Source organism: Macaca fascicularis, chromosome 12 (genome assembly GCF_037993035.2).
Source record: "Macaca fascicularis isolate 582-1 chromosome 12, T2T-MFA8v1.1".
NCBI classification, from domain to species: domain Eukaryota; kingdom Metazoa; phylum Chordata; class Mammalia; order Primates; family Cercopithecidae; genus Macaca; species Macaca fascicularis.
In genome coordinates this window covers 102,816,463-102,829,886 of record NC_088386.1, presented here as the reverse complement: position 1 = coordinate 102,829,886, position 13,424 = coordinate 102,816,463, and the positions used below count along the sequence as shown (strand labels likewise).

At 39.0% G+C, this 13,424-nt stretch overlaps 1 long non-coding RNA gene across 12 annotated transcripts in view; it reads left to right on the top strand.

Moving 5' to 3' along the window:
* The window catches only part of LOC102138880 (uncharacterized), a 205,519-nt gene that overhangs the window by 159,177 nt on the left and 32,918 nt on the right, over positions 1-13,424 (top strand). Inside the window, exon 4 of one of the 12 annotated variants that reach the window (XR_012421417.1) lies at positions 8,173-8,351. The exons of 8 other annotated variants lie outside the window; for them this stretch is intronic. This is a non-coding gene — a long non-coding RNA (uncharacterized lncRNA). Of the gene's footprint in view, positions 1-8,172; positions 8,352-13,424 lie in introns of those variants that run through there. 3 more of the 12 variants (XR_012421421.1, XR_010580054.1, XR_010580058.1) reach the window with 3 other exon arrangements.

Here is a 13,424-nt window from a genome sequence, read left to right as displayed (position 1 = left end):
GCTGCTTTCTGGAAGGATTATTGTCCGTAGATACAGCTGGAGATGAAGATGGATCTGTAATGAAGTCCCACTTTGTTTTTCTGGGTCATTTTCTGTGTCACAGAACTGGTCTTAATATATTTTGCACTAGCAACATAATAGGGGACACTCAATTCACGATCAACTCAGGAGAAAACGGCCCCCCTCTCTTGCAGTTGCAAATCCGTTGCCCCAATGCAGGCATGTAAATAACTAGAGTAACTAGAGTCAAACTCAGAGCCTCGAGGGAGGGAATTCATAAACACCGTGCAAAGTGGTTCATAAATGTCATGTTATTATTTCTTAAAATGGGGTAGGCAGGTGTTTATCCATGCTTTTTTATAGAACAAAATGATTTTGCATGCTCAAGTCCTTCTCCTGTAGACTGGAAATGGTTACAGGCTGTCTCCAAAGGAGAAAATGAATGTATAAGAGTGCATCGCATGTCGGAGCTGGAAGGGGCCTCAGCGTTCAGCTTGCCCAGCCGGCTCATTGTGCTGAGGCCAGGAGAGCCCAAGTGAGTTGCCTCGGGTCACATCGTGGACGCATTACTAGATGCACTCAGCCTGAAACCCAGCGACCTGCTCTCAGTCCAGGATGATTTTCGTAACACCCCAGGGGAAGGAATGTTAATTCAGGCAAGCAAGTGACAGAGTGTCATGTAGCCACCTGGAATGCTAAATCCAACTCAATAATGGCACCATATTTTGAAAATGTAAATGTAGAGGTTAGCACACAAACAATACAGATTGATCTTTTAAAGAAAATAAAAATATAGTTAAGAAAAATCATGAATGGAAAATGAAATAATCATCTTACCACCCAGAGAGAGTCGCTAATTGAAACTTGGTTTCTGCATCTCTGAATGTTTCTATCCTTACCTGTGCTTATAAATTGATTCTTACATACCTGAGACCACACAATACACACTGTCTAATAATCAGCTTTGCAGCATATTTCGAACATCTTTCCAAGTGGATATAGCTTCATCTATGTTATTTTTTTGTGACTGAGCAGTATTCCATGGCATGATTGCTCTATGATTTATTAAGCCAGATCCCTAATGTGAAACCTCTATGTTCTTTTGACTTTTCACCACTAGAAGCAACAGGGACATGGTGTGATCACTAAATGGGCTCAGCCTTTTTCCCATTGTGCTTCCTTAGAGCTATATCAACATGGACTTTTCTAACCTCTCTGAGTCATTTTTTCAGCTAGCAATCATGCCTCCCTCACAGGATCATTTGATATCTTGAGGCAGGGAACTTAGGAAGTGCTCAACATAGGTTAGTTTCTGTAGTTATTATTTAGTTATATACTTTGTTATTATTAACAACTCTTCCACAAAAAAAAATCTGTCTTGCTAAATTTTGGGGTACATCCTTATTGCCTGGCAATGTCTTAGAAATTGTATTATTATATCATAAAATATGTATGCATTTTTCACATTAATTGCCAAGTTGCCCCTTAAAACACTGTGCCAAGCCATTTTCCCATGAAAAGAAACAAGAGGGCTCATTTCCTCACACATTCTGCACACTGGCATTATAATGTTTTTCATGATCTTTGCTAAATTTAGATGTTAAAAGATATGTCATTATTGTTTTAATTTTATTTCTCTGTGTTTTGGAGACATAAACTGTTTGTATCTACATTTAGACCATTTACATTTCTTCTTCTTCTTCTTTTTTATTTCTTTGACTTGTCTCTGACACAATTTGATCTCTCCGGAATTGGTCATGAAGTCCACTTAGCAGCTGCTTTAGCCCTTTGGGTCAAGGGGTAAAAAATAGTCCAAAGACTATAAGCACCCTGAGGGCAGGAACTTGGACTGTTTTCCTCGTTGTGATCACTGTCTATAATGGCTGCTTGTGAAATGTATCCAGTAGGTATGGGTGGAACGGCTGACTGAACACATGAATAGATGGATGGATGAATGATGGGGGTGGGACCATAAGAATGGTTTCCTACTGTAGTCCTGCAGCAATTGCCATGACATAGATCTCCAGGTTTGCCCAGTGTTCCCTTCATTCCATTTAAAGAAAGATACCTAGACAGGGACCACACGGATGATGAAACACTCACTACTAGAAACTCCATCCTACTGCAAAGGTTTTCTTGGTATTCAAGCACACAGGCAACTCAGATTTGTAGATAAAAGGTTAGAGGAGGACAGCCTGAGTAAGCAATAAGTGTTCATCAAATAAATGAAATTATCTTTAATTTTAATTGATAAATCAAATGTATATCATGCACCAACCCGGCAAAGGGACGAGGCTCTAGAGAAAGCAAGTCTATTAGGAACATGGAGGAGCCGTGTGTGGTGCTGTCTGTATCCTCAAGTTCCTTCAGGCCTTTCAGATGCTACAGGAGCAAGGCAGGTAAGTAATTGTGGTAACGCAGCCAAGTGAGGGAGCACGACCTTGTTTTAAAGGGGACAGTCAGTTCTTAGCTCTAGACAAGTGCTGCCTTATCAAGAACATGGGTCTAGAGTTGTCAGACTCGGAAATGTGAAATCTCCTGACTGGATGTTGGTTCAGTTTTTCAAAACATTGTGTGGGGCAAACAAAAGGTTAGATATGGCCCATGGGGGTAGTTTATAACCAGAAAGCTGATGACTCAAAAAAATAATAATAATAAAGCAGCAAACCAGCACATGAGGAAGACAGGTGGTAGAATGCAGGGGATGCTAGGGAGGAAGTAGTGATCGCAGGGTGAGGCAGTTGCAGACAGAGGTAAGGCATGAGCTCAGTGGTAAGGCAATGTTTGGATAGGCTGAAAGGATGATGAAAACACTGAATGAATTCCTCAATCTTTAAAAACCTATGACCAACAAAGAAATGGTGTGCAGAGCATGGAGGCAGAGTCAGGACAAGGCACGTGAAGCAAGTGGTTAAATAATCCCTCGTGAATACTAGGACCTGGTGAATTCAGCAAGACATTAGAGAGCTACAGTTTGGTGAAAATAGTAAACCCAAGTCTCAGGAGGACAGAGAGTCCTGTCCAACCTCCTTAGCATCACGGATGCAGCTCTTACCCTTGTTTCTCTGAAAGTTACTCACTATACCTCCAATTTTGGACATCCACCAATAGGTGTGGTGTGGTACCCTCAATTAGCCTCATAAAAGTCAGAAGACTCACAAGCCTTACATTGCGGAATTTGTACTGGCAGACTCCCATGCTACCATTTTCCAAGTTGCTTCCCATCCTCTTTCTCTTTAAACAGAGACTCATGTATGATATTATATTTTTCTGTTTGAAAATGCTCCAGCTGAACACTTGCATGGTTACCATGGCAACTATCAGGTAGCATCGTCTTGTGCCTGAAGCTGAGACTGCCAGCAAGAAAGCCAATACAGCAGTATATTGTTTCTTCCTGGACTAATCTTTTAAACTGTAGCCTATAGTGTTCCCATAATATATTTGATCAGAAGCTTGAGTGGTTTATTGAATTTAATGTGCCATGACTCTCCTTTGACTGAGCAATCCATTCAGTAGCAAGCCTTTATTTTGAATTTTCTCCTTTGCAATGATAAAGTGCAATGCCGACTTTGGGGTATGTTTTGTGATTTCTAAGATTCTAAGAAAGAAAATGGTTTTATACATATAAACAGACTCTGTCTTTTTAATCTCAGATTAGTTGAAGAATTATTCATCTTATTTTGACTAGATGAAGGTGGGCTGTTCGCCAAACATCTGATTTCCAGATAGCGAATACATCATCAGACGAGAGCTAATATATTTCTGTGCCTGGCAAACACTACAAGGAGGCAAGAAGTAAAAGCCAGCTGGTTCAGCCATACAGTGGCTATGAATTCCAAGTCCTGTAAAATGTCCTCCTCCACCTGTGACCTAAAAGAGTGTCCATGCCTCCCAGCCTCTCTGAGTGAGGCGGGAAGTGAAGAAGGCAGAGGATAGAGGCACATTTACTGCATAAGTGGAGTAAATACAGTGGGCCAGCATGGATGGAAGTGTTCTTTGGGGTCAATAAAATGAGAGGCTCAATTGTTTCAGAAAATTTCAGAGTAGACTGGGGACCAGAGGAGAACAGGGCATTATTTTTGTTTTTGAGATGGAGTTTTACTCTTGTTGCCTAGGCTGGAGTGCAACGAATGGAGCTCCATCATCTTAGCTCACCACAACCTCTGCCTCCCGGGTTCCAGTGATTCTCCTGCCTCAGCCTCTCAAGTACCTGGGATTACAGGCATGCACCACCACACCCGGCTAATTTTGTAATTTTAGTAGAGGTGGGGTTTCACCATGTTGGTCAGGCTAGTCTTGAACTCCCGACCTTCAGGTGATCTGACCGCCTCAGCCTCCCAAAGTGCTGGGATTACAGACGTGAGCCACTGCACCCAGCTGAGAACAGGGCATTTTATCAAGAGTTGTTACACTTGTGCTTGGACCTTTAAATGATTGAGAGGAAGGTAGGTAAACACTGGAATCCCTCAAGGCTATGTTTTCTTTGGTGTGAAACTACTCAGGACAGGACTGGACCACATGGGTAATGGTTTGATATGCAGTACATTTTTTTAATAGAATTTTTTCTAACAATTTATTGATATATCAAAGTATTAACTAATTATAAAATATTTAAGGTTATGCTTTTCATTCGATGGATATAAGCTGGACACCTCCTCTGCTTTGATTTTTTAAGATCAGTCCTTAGGCACACACAGTCTCATCATTGGCCCAAGAATGAACTTTTTTTGGTAATTTGCTTAAGATTATTATTATTAAAAGTAATAATGTTATCATTACTTTTTAATAATTTAATGAACACCCATAAATTCGTCATCTTTTATTCACCATTGGTGTCTTGTGGGAGGCACAAACGGGAAGCAAATGGATCATTCCTTTCAAGAATCTTGTGGTAGACTGATAATGGCTCCTAGAACTGGGGAATTTATAAAGAAAGGGAATTTATTATGTGCAGTTCTGGAGACTGAGAAGTCCAGTGTTGAGGGGGTCACATCTGATGAGGGTCTTCTTGCTCATGGAGACTCTCTGCAGAATCCCAAGGCAGTACAGGGTGTCACATGGCAAGGGCATAAGGTGGCTAAGTGTGCTGGCTCAGGTCTCTCTTCCCCTTCTTATAAAGCCACAAATTCGACTTCCATGATGACGTACTAATCTATTAACCGATTAATTCATGAATGCATGAATCCATGGGAATTCATGGGCTCTGCCCTCATGACACAATCACCTCTTAAAGGCCCTACCTCTCAACACTGTCACATTGGGGATTAAGTTTCAACACAGGTTTCCAAGGGGACAAACATTTGAACCATAGCAGTAGAATAATGAGCAGCTGGAGTGGCAGCAGCTGTCTCTAGCACTTACTGAACATCTCTGTGCTCAGCATTTTACATGCGATATGTCTTTTAATTCCCCCAGACAATACATCAAACAGGTATTACAATGATCTGCACCTTATAAATGAGGAAATTGAGGCTTAACGTGTTAGAAAAATTCTCCCAAATTCTGCATGTAATTAGTGGGCTTTCATGAGATTTAAGTAAATAAGTACTAAAAAGATCATGGTTCACCCTCTACCTCACCTCTTATATAATTTAAGAAATACACACACACACACACACACACACACACACTGAACTCTAAAGTCCAGATCACTCATGTATGCTGAAATTAAAATACCTTCTTTCTAGATTTTTCTAATAGAAAAATTCTGCATAATTTAATTAAACTTTCAGCTTTCCGTATCCTTGTGGCCTTTGCTTTATGAGTACTGTAAGCCATACTTCGTTTGCCTAATAAGAAAACAGCTATATATGCCTGATGCAAGAATGTGTAAAATATATTCAGGAAACAGGGTGTAGAGCAGTTTTGTGATGCACAGATGTTTGCATCAGAGGGACATGGGGGGAAAAAAAACCCAGAACTTTCATTCAAGCCAGATTGTGAAGAACACTGAAAATCCAATCTAAGGGGCATGAACTTGATCCTGTAGTTAGAAGTTGGTGGAGGTAAGTGAGAAAAGATAACCAGAGTAGTAATTAACTAAACTAGTATTTAGAGTTTGGGGTGCAGATAGTGGCAGATTATCGGGACTCAAGGAAAAACTAGGCAGTGTGGAAATGGAAGGAGAGGGGATAAGGCCCTCATTGGTAGTGCCTGGCAGTGCAAGAAAGGAGATAAGCAGAATGGTAGCTGGGGTGGGCAGCAGCAGGTAAAGTCAAGCTCTTCCCAGTAGGAGGGACCTGACAGATGTGGGGCAAAAGAAGATGGGAAATAAAACTAGTAACGTCTAACAGACCCAGGGTGAAAGCAGAGGCTGTGCCTAGATTCAAAAGCAAATGGATTACACTGAGTTCAGTAATTCTCAGAGTGTTCTAGGAGGTTCTGGAGTATGCACATGTCATTTGGGGAGACTAAAGTATAATTTCAGAGAAACGAATGTTGTGACAATGTCTGTTCTTTAGTTTCTCCATGAGTCGACACCTTCATTCACAAAATATTTCAGTAATATTTAAAGTACTGAGAATAGGAAGTATGTGTTTCCTTCTCACCCTGGCCCACCTCTGGCTCCTGGGATGCCCAGCACAGAGGTTGTGTTTAATCAAGGTGAGCTAAAAGAATGAATGGTGACTAATGGCCTGACTGATTCTGCCACCTAGGAGTTCGATGATCTTGAGCAAGTCACCTAAGTCTGTTTCCTGGTCTGTGAAGGGTAATAATATCCAATTCACAGGATTCTTCTGAATTACCAGCTAATGAATGTAAAGCATATAGCTGACCCATAACACATAAAGGTCCTATTGAGACAATGGCTTATTTTAAGTTTTGGGGTACATGTGCAGGATGTGCAGGTTTGTTACATAGGTAAACAAGACAATGTTTTGAGAAGCCTGTAGCAGAGTGTTTAGGACAAAAACTATGAGTCAGTCACGTTTGACTTCCAATCCATTTCAGCTGCTTATAATCTACATGAACTTGGGCAATTTATGTAGCCTCCCTAAAACTAGTCTTTCATTTATGAATTGTGGCTAATAATACTTACATTTTTAGGGATGTCGTGAAGAGTAAATGAGGTATTATATGTAGGGCTGACTGTTCTCTCAAGTTAATATACAAATTGAAATGAATGTTCTACTTTTAAATGGAAAAATAAAATTGAAATCTCCAATAAAAATTGTTTAGATATGTTCTCTTATTTTTTAAAATTAACATTGCTTTGATTTCTTCTGTACTTTTCCAAGTTCAAAAAATAAATAGTGATACACTAACAAATTTACTGCCACCCCTTTTCTAGACTTTTTTTTTTTAAAAAAGCATTTTCTACTTCTCTGTTCTGAATGGGGCAGAACTTTACAAATTCACCTGTAAACATAATAATATACATCTCCATAATGTTCCTTATTCTAGTCTCTCTCTGATTGGTTTCAATTCTTCAAGGTATATAAAACTAAAAAGTTTCACACTTTCTATACCCCAGATGATGTGAGACAAATGGGAAGGATAGCAAAAAAGATTTGAGAAGATTTTAGAATGTAGATTCTCACAGTTCACACCGCCTCTGAGTGCCAGTCCATAATATCACTTCTAGATGATTACTGAAGACATGAACATGAAGAGATAACAATTAGATATGACACTTCAGGGTCTAAAATCCCATGAGATTCTGCTTAAAAATGGTCCATGTGGAAACTTTCAAAACCTGAAATTAGTTTGAATATATTAGAAACTCTTCTCACACATACGAATAACAGACAAATGAATTTGACACCAGCCCATGGAGATAGTTAAAGGAAGTATTATGGTTCAATGCTCTCGGTAGCAAATTGGGAATGTCTGTGTGTTCTAACTCTACTCCATACACATGCAGTGTGCAAAATGATTGAGTGTTCACGAGACTCAGAAATTATTAAAACAAGGTCCCTGGCATATAGGGGCTAGAGGCCCAGTGAAGAAGGCGGATATTTAACATAAGTGTTACAATAGCAAGAAGGATGATAGGTTATGGGAGTACACTGTTTATGGAGAATGAAGCTCTTAAACTGGATTGACAGATTGAGCAAAACATATAGTAATTTGGTCCTAATTCACTAGCTATAGATTGAGAGAGTCAGTCCATGGAACCCAGTCTTTAGCTAAAAATTAATCCTTTCTAATTTCATATTCTTTCTTTTTAAGATTTCCATCTCTTCTGCCTCTGATTGGAAATTGAAGTTATGATGCTATAATGCATTGAAAAATCTACTGGAAAATAGATTTGAAAAATAAATCCATTGGAAAAAAATTTCTTGAAGACAGCCCATTGTTTATTTGATCTGCATTGTACCAAAATATTAATTTGAGTAGTGAATTGTTGCTATATTTGTATCTAACTTGGTTGGTAGGTATACTAGTTACAAAATAAGTGAATTCAGAAATGCCAAAAGGCTGCAAGAAAATAAATCTATCAAGAATTATAAGCAGATTGATGTTATTGAAAAGAAGGAGTCAGCTAAATGGAAATTTCAAAGATGTTAGTACCCTAATGTTATAAAATTCAAGATTTCGATATTCTGAAAGTCTCTGAACTGAAAAGCTCAAGTGCTGGTTCTAGTTCTGCCTCTGACCTTATTGAGGTCTGGATGAGTCATCGTCCTTGGTGTCAGTTTCCTAAGCCTATAAAATGAGGGCTTTGTATGAATCAAACTCTTTTGGACATAAGTGAAAGAAATCCAGTTTAAACTAGCTTATTTTAAAAAGGGATTTTGTTGATTATTTTAATAACTGAAAAGGGCATATCAACTTCAGGCATGGCTGGATCTTGGTGCTTTAAGTGACATCACTGGAACACTATTGCTCTTCATCTATTGGACTCTGCTTTTTATTGTGTTGGCTGCATCCTCAGGCATATTCTCCCACTATAGTAAGAGTCTTCCTCACATTTCCAGATTTACATCACAAAAAGAGTTTGTCCTTCACCATAGTTCCAGAAGTTCCAGAATTTTCGTTGGACTCGGGCTGACTTCAGTCACATCCCAAAAACACACACTGTGTGATGGCACACACAGTGTTTCAGTTGGCCGGACCGAGGTAAAATGATCTCCTCTAGAACCAAAGGTGGAGTCAGAACACAGAGTGAGGAGAGACTGATTTCTAAAGGAAAACCAAGAGTCAGCTACAGAACAGAAGGGAAATGGATTTTGGAAGCCCTGAAAAAACAGGTGATCACTATAGTGAAACACATTGTCTGTAAGGTCATTTTCCAACCCCTATATGTCTAAATTTGTCTCTTGAAATCTTTCCTTTATTACATAAGGAAATTGTTACCAAGAAAGACCAGTGGTTTGCCCAAGTCTCACAGCTAGTTAATGACAGAAACAGAACCTTGGTCTCTTAACTTGCAATCCTGTGCTCTTCATCTATTCAAGGGTTCTATCTCCAGGGATCACAATGGACTCAACAGAAAATGGTTCCTAAACTGTGAATCCTACCATTTCAGGCAAGTCTCATAAAAAAAGACTATTTTCCTTATTTCTCCTGAAGATGACATGAGGAACGTCTGATAACCTCTGCATTGCCTAATTTGGTTGGCTGACTATTCTTTGAATATGCTACACATGGCATCTGTTTCCAGTCCAGCTGAAGATGCTTTGAGTTCTCATTTTTAATGTCTAAGAAGAGCACACTCATGGTTACCATAGCAACTGTCTAGAGGTGACTCCTTATGTGTGGAGATGAGGATGCCAACGACAATGTTGTTTCTTTTTCTTGATCTAGACTAGCCCTGTGAGTGGGCCCATGGCCTGGGTGATTTTCTTTTTTAAGCTTTTCAGATGATAATGTGCAGCCCTGGGATAGCCCTGCAAATTCTTATTAAGAGAGATTTGACTGACAGTTCAAACAGTTCATGCAATTCCATACCCCCTGTTTCACTTCAGAACTTCTCGCAGCACATACCTGGTAACTTATTTTAAATTGCATCTTTTTTTTTTCTCTTCTCAAACAATCTTGTCCATTCTGGCACATCATGTGATTGCCGGCTTTTCAAGGTGCAAACTCATGAATATTCTTAATGAGAACCGTGGTTTCTCAATCTCTTTCAAATTGGGCTATGTTGGAACTTAATTGCAGCTAGGGACCCGGAACATCTGGCAGGTCTAACAGCCATGATCTGTGCTTCTGAATAAGCCATATGAATTACCAGCAGAGTGGCACGTCACCATGATTGCTGATATGCTGTGGAGATGTGGAGGAAGAAGGAAGCAAAGCAAATGACCTCTCAATTAAGTTTTCCAAAAGGCTCAGATGATTAACAGGCTACAGGCAAAGTTTACTCTTCAATTGAAAGCATAAGCAACAACATAAAACAGGCACACCTGCCATCCAAATAACTTAGAGATGGTGAAAAGAAACATCCCATTTTTTTACATTAGCAGGCTGTCCAATGTTTGGCAGCTCTTTCCCAGATGATTTTATTTTCCTTCCTTCATTAGTGGGAAGCTCAAAATAAGTTCTATTCAATTTCACATTATGGACTTGATTTATGTCAAAACACTGTACTGGTTATGACCTATGCAGTGACAGTCTTCAAGGGAATGTGGCTTGATGTTTAAAATGTAGCCTTTGGAAACTGAGTGGAAAATATTTAGTAGAGAAATCCTGTCTTATTTTTGAGATTTAATAGAAAAAATTTAAATTTAAATCTTCATAATTGAAAATCATGTGGAGTGTTTTGGTAAACAATAATGGAGGATTTACTCAGTAAATATTTATGGAGCATATACTATTTGCAAACTCTTTAGGTAGGAGCTCTAAGGAATATAAAGATGAATGTTCCTCAGATGTTTGCAATCTGCTAGAAGAGATGAGAGAGGCGTTAATAACTAGAAGGCTAGGCAATATTTGATAAAGTATGATAGGAGTTAAAGTACTTAGAGTTTGAACTTGGCAGGGGCAAGGTAAAAGGATCTGTAGGAGCAAAATTTCATAAGGAACAAATGGAAAAGCAGGGGTTGAAGGTGAGACTCATCGAGTGTCTACAGAGTAAGAAGCAGGTTACAGATTTTTTTACACATTTTCAAATTTAATTCTTGAAAGAATTCTATGAGATTATTCTCAATTTACAGATGAATAGACTGGAAATCAAAGATGTTAAATAATTTCTCCATGATCACTCAGGCAATTACTAGCGGCACTGGAATTTAATATGCGCATTCCGGGGAAAGTGACCAGCACAGTTTGGTTCATTTACAAGGAGGTTTGGAAAAGGAGGCTGGAATGTAGTCAATCAAGGGAAGATCACACAGGGCTGGAATGCCAGGCTGATCAATTCAAAGTCAACTCCATAGGTAACAGGACTTACGGTCTAACCTAAAACAGCCAGGGAACCCATTCCCCAAGAGCTCTGAGTGAGGCCAAATGCCACAACCTATGCCTGTTAAAAGCTCTCCCCGCATTTTCCATGCTTTCTTGCATTTCTTTCCTCTCATTTCCCAACATCTCCAGGCTCCTGCTCCTTGCACATCTGTGTAGATACCATGCACAAGTGAATCCCAGGTGTCCACAGAAATCCACCAGCTTCCAATATGTTATGAGTTTGGGAACTTTTCTAAAGATGAATGGAAGTCATGGGGCAAGATTACATCAAGGATTGAGATGTCTTCTGCCATCGCTTGGACCTATTCCTCTATCCCTGAGTTTGGTTTTTCTCCTCTCTTCCCTTCTGACACAGACAAGAAGTTGTTCTTATTTCTCCCTAGCAGGGCAGCTCCATCCATGCACTTAGGTGGATCCTTATGTTGCTTCATTTTCTCTGCCAATACCTTGAGGTGTTTATTTCAAATAAATGTATGATTTTTCCTTGGGAGGACTTCTAGTAGGACAGATATAGGATTGGCAAGAGCCTGCTGGCCATTGCTCTTGTGCAGCATGAGCCAATAAGGACTTTCCCAAAATGCTGGCAGTAAGACTGGAAGAATAAAGGATAGGCATGAGATAGTGGAATGAATAAACTATTTTTTGAATGATGGGAAGGAGAGTTTTTCTATTTTGCGGATTCCTTTGTACCATGAAAACTACTGAACTTTTTAAAAATAAGGTCTATGGTTTGTTTTTTTTTTCTTTTTCCTGGTCAAAAAGCTTTCATTGTATCTAAGTTTGGGGTATAAGGCAGTGTTCTCTCCGGTTATAAAATAGAATGTCAGCAGGTGGCCTCAGAAAAGAATTTTCCTAACATACTCTATACTTTTATCAAGGAAATTTTTCATGTCACTAGATTTTTTTAAAGTCATGATTTAGTTTCCAGATACTTAAACCTTTGTTTCCATTCGGTTTGCTTTGAAAAGCAGCAGATTAGCTAGAGCACAAGATTGTCTATGATCAGCTGAGCGGCAGAGATCACTGACACAGCGAGAGAGCAGGGAAGACGAGTCATTTGTCTTTTCAGCAGGCACACACAAATGATCCTTTCCTGCCATATGTTCCAGAGAATTCTTTTCTTTCCCTTCAGGTATTTGACCCCCTATTGGATAGAGGCATTGATCAAAGTTGAAGCTGTAGAGTGACTTATAGAATAGTTTTAGTTTTCAGTAAATCAAATCCTAAAAACGAATTAAAAGTAAAATTCTTGATATTAAATTCCTACTCTCAAGTCTCTGGCTTATGTGAACATGGAGATGTTGCTTAACTCTCCTGTACTTTTGGCTTCTTTTTAAAAATATATACCCCACAACTCTACAACCCAAAAATTCTACAATGAGATAGAGATTTTTTTTTTGACTTGTACTGACTTTAGAGATGGAACCTCTTAAGTGAAGGATGGTAATTTGAAATAAAGCTCCTTATGTCTATTTCCAAAGAATTATGACTTGGAAGGTTCATGTGAGGTGAAGGAGAACAAGAAGAAATAGACATCAAGTTGAGATGCCGTGCCAAACATCTGGAAGAGGGAATGAGAGCATTATGGGAAAACAGATGGAGGGAAGCTTGGCCAGATAAAATTAAAGGCAACGCCGCTCAGCATCTGATTAGCTAAGAGAATTCTATTTAAAAGGAAAGTATCTATAAAACCTGTACTTTAAATAGTCTTTTGACAGGAGAACACTTTAAAAAATTAGGGCTCTTATCGGGCCTTGAGGTTTACTTTGAAGGTTTTAATTTACTAATTACTGAGTACATTGTTGCTTTTTTCTTTTTATTAGAAATAAGACTCTAATTGATAACCAAAAGGCTTATAGATAAAGACCTACACTAAAAATTATTTCTATGCTATTTTAATTAGCCTACTGAAATTCCATTTGAAAAATTAGGGTCCAAATCAAGCATTTGTCGGTGTGAGTTAATTATCTGTGTTTGTCGAGAGACGCTGATAAGGCCTCTTTGGGAATTGGCTTTACCTCTGCAAGAAAGAGCTTACTCTGGTGTATGAACATTTTATCCATTAGCTATATTGA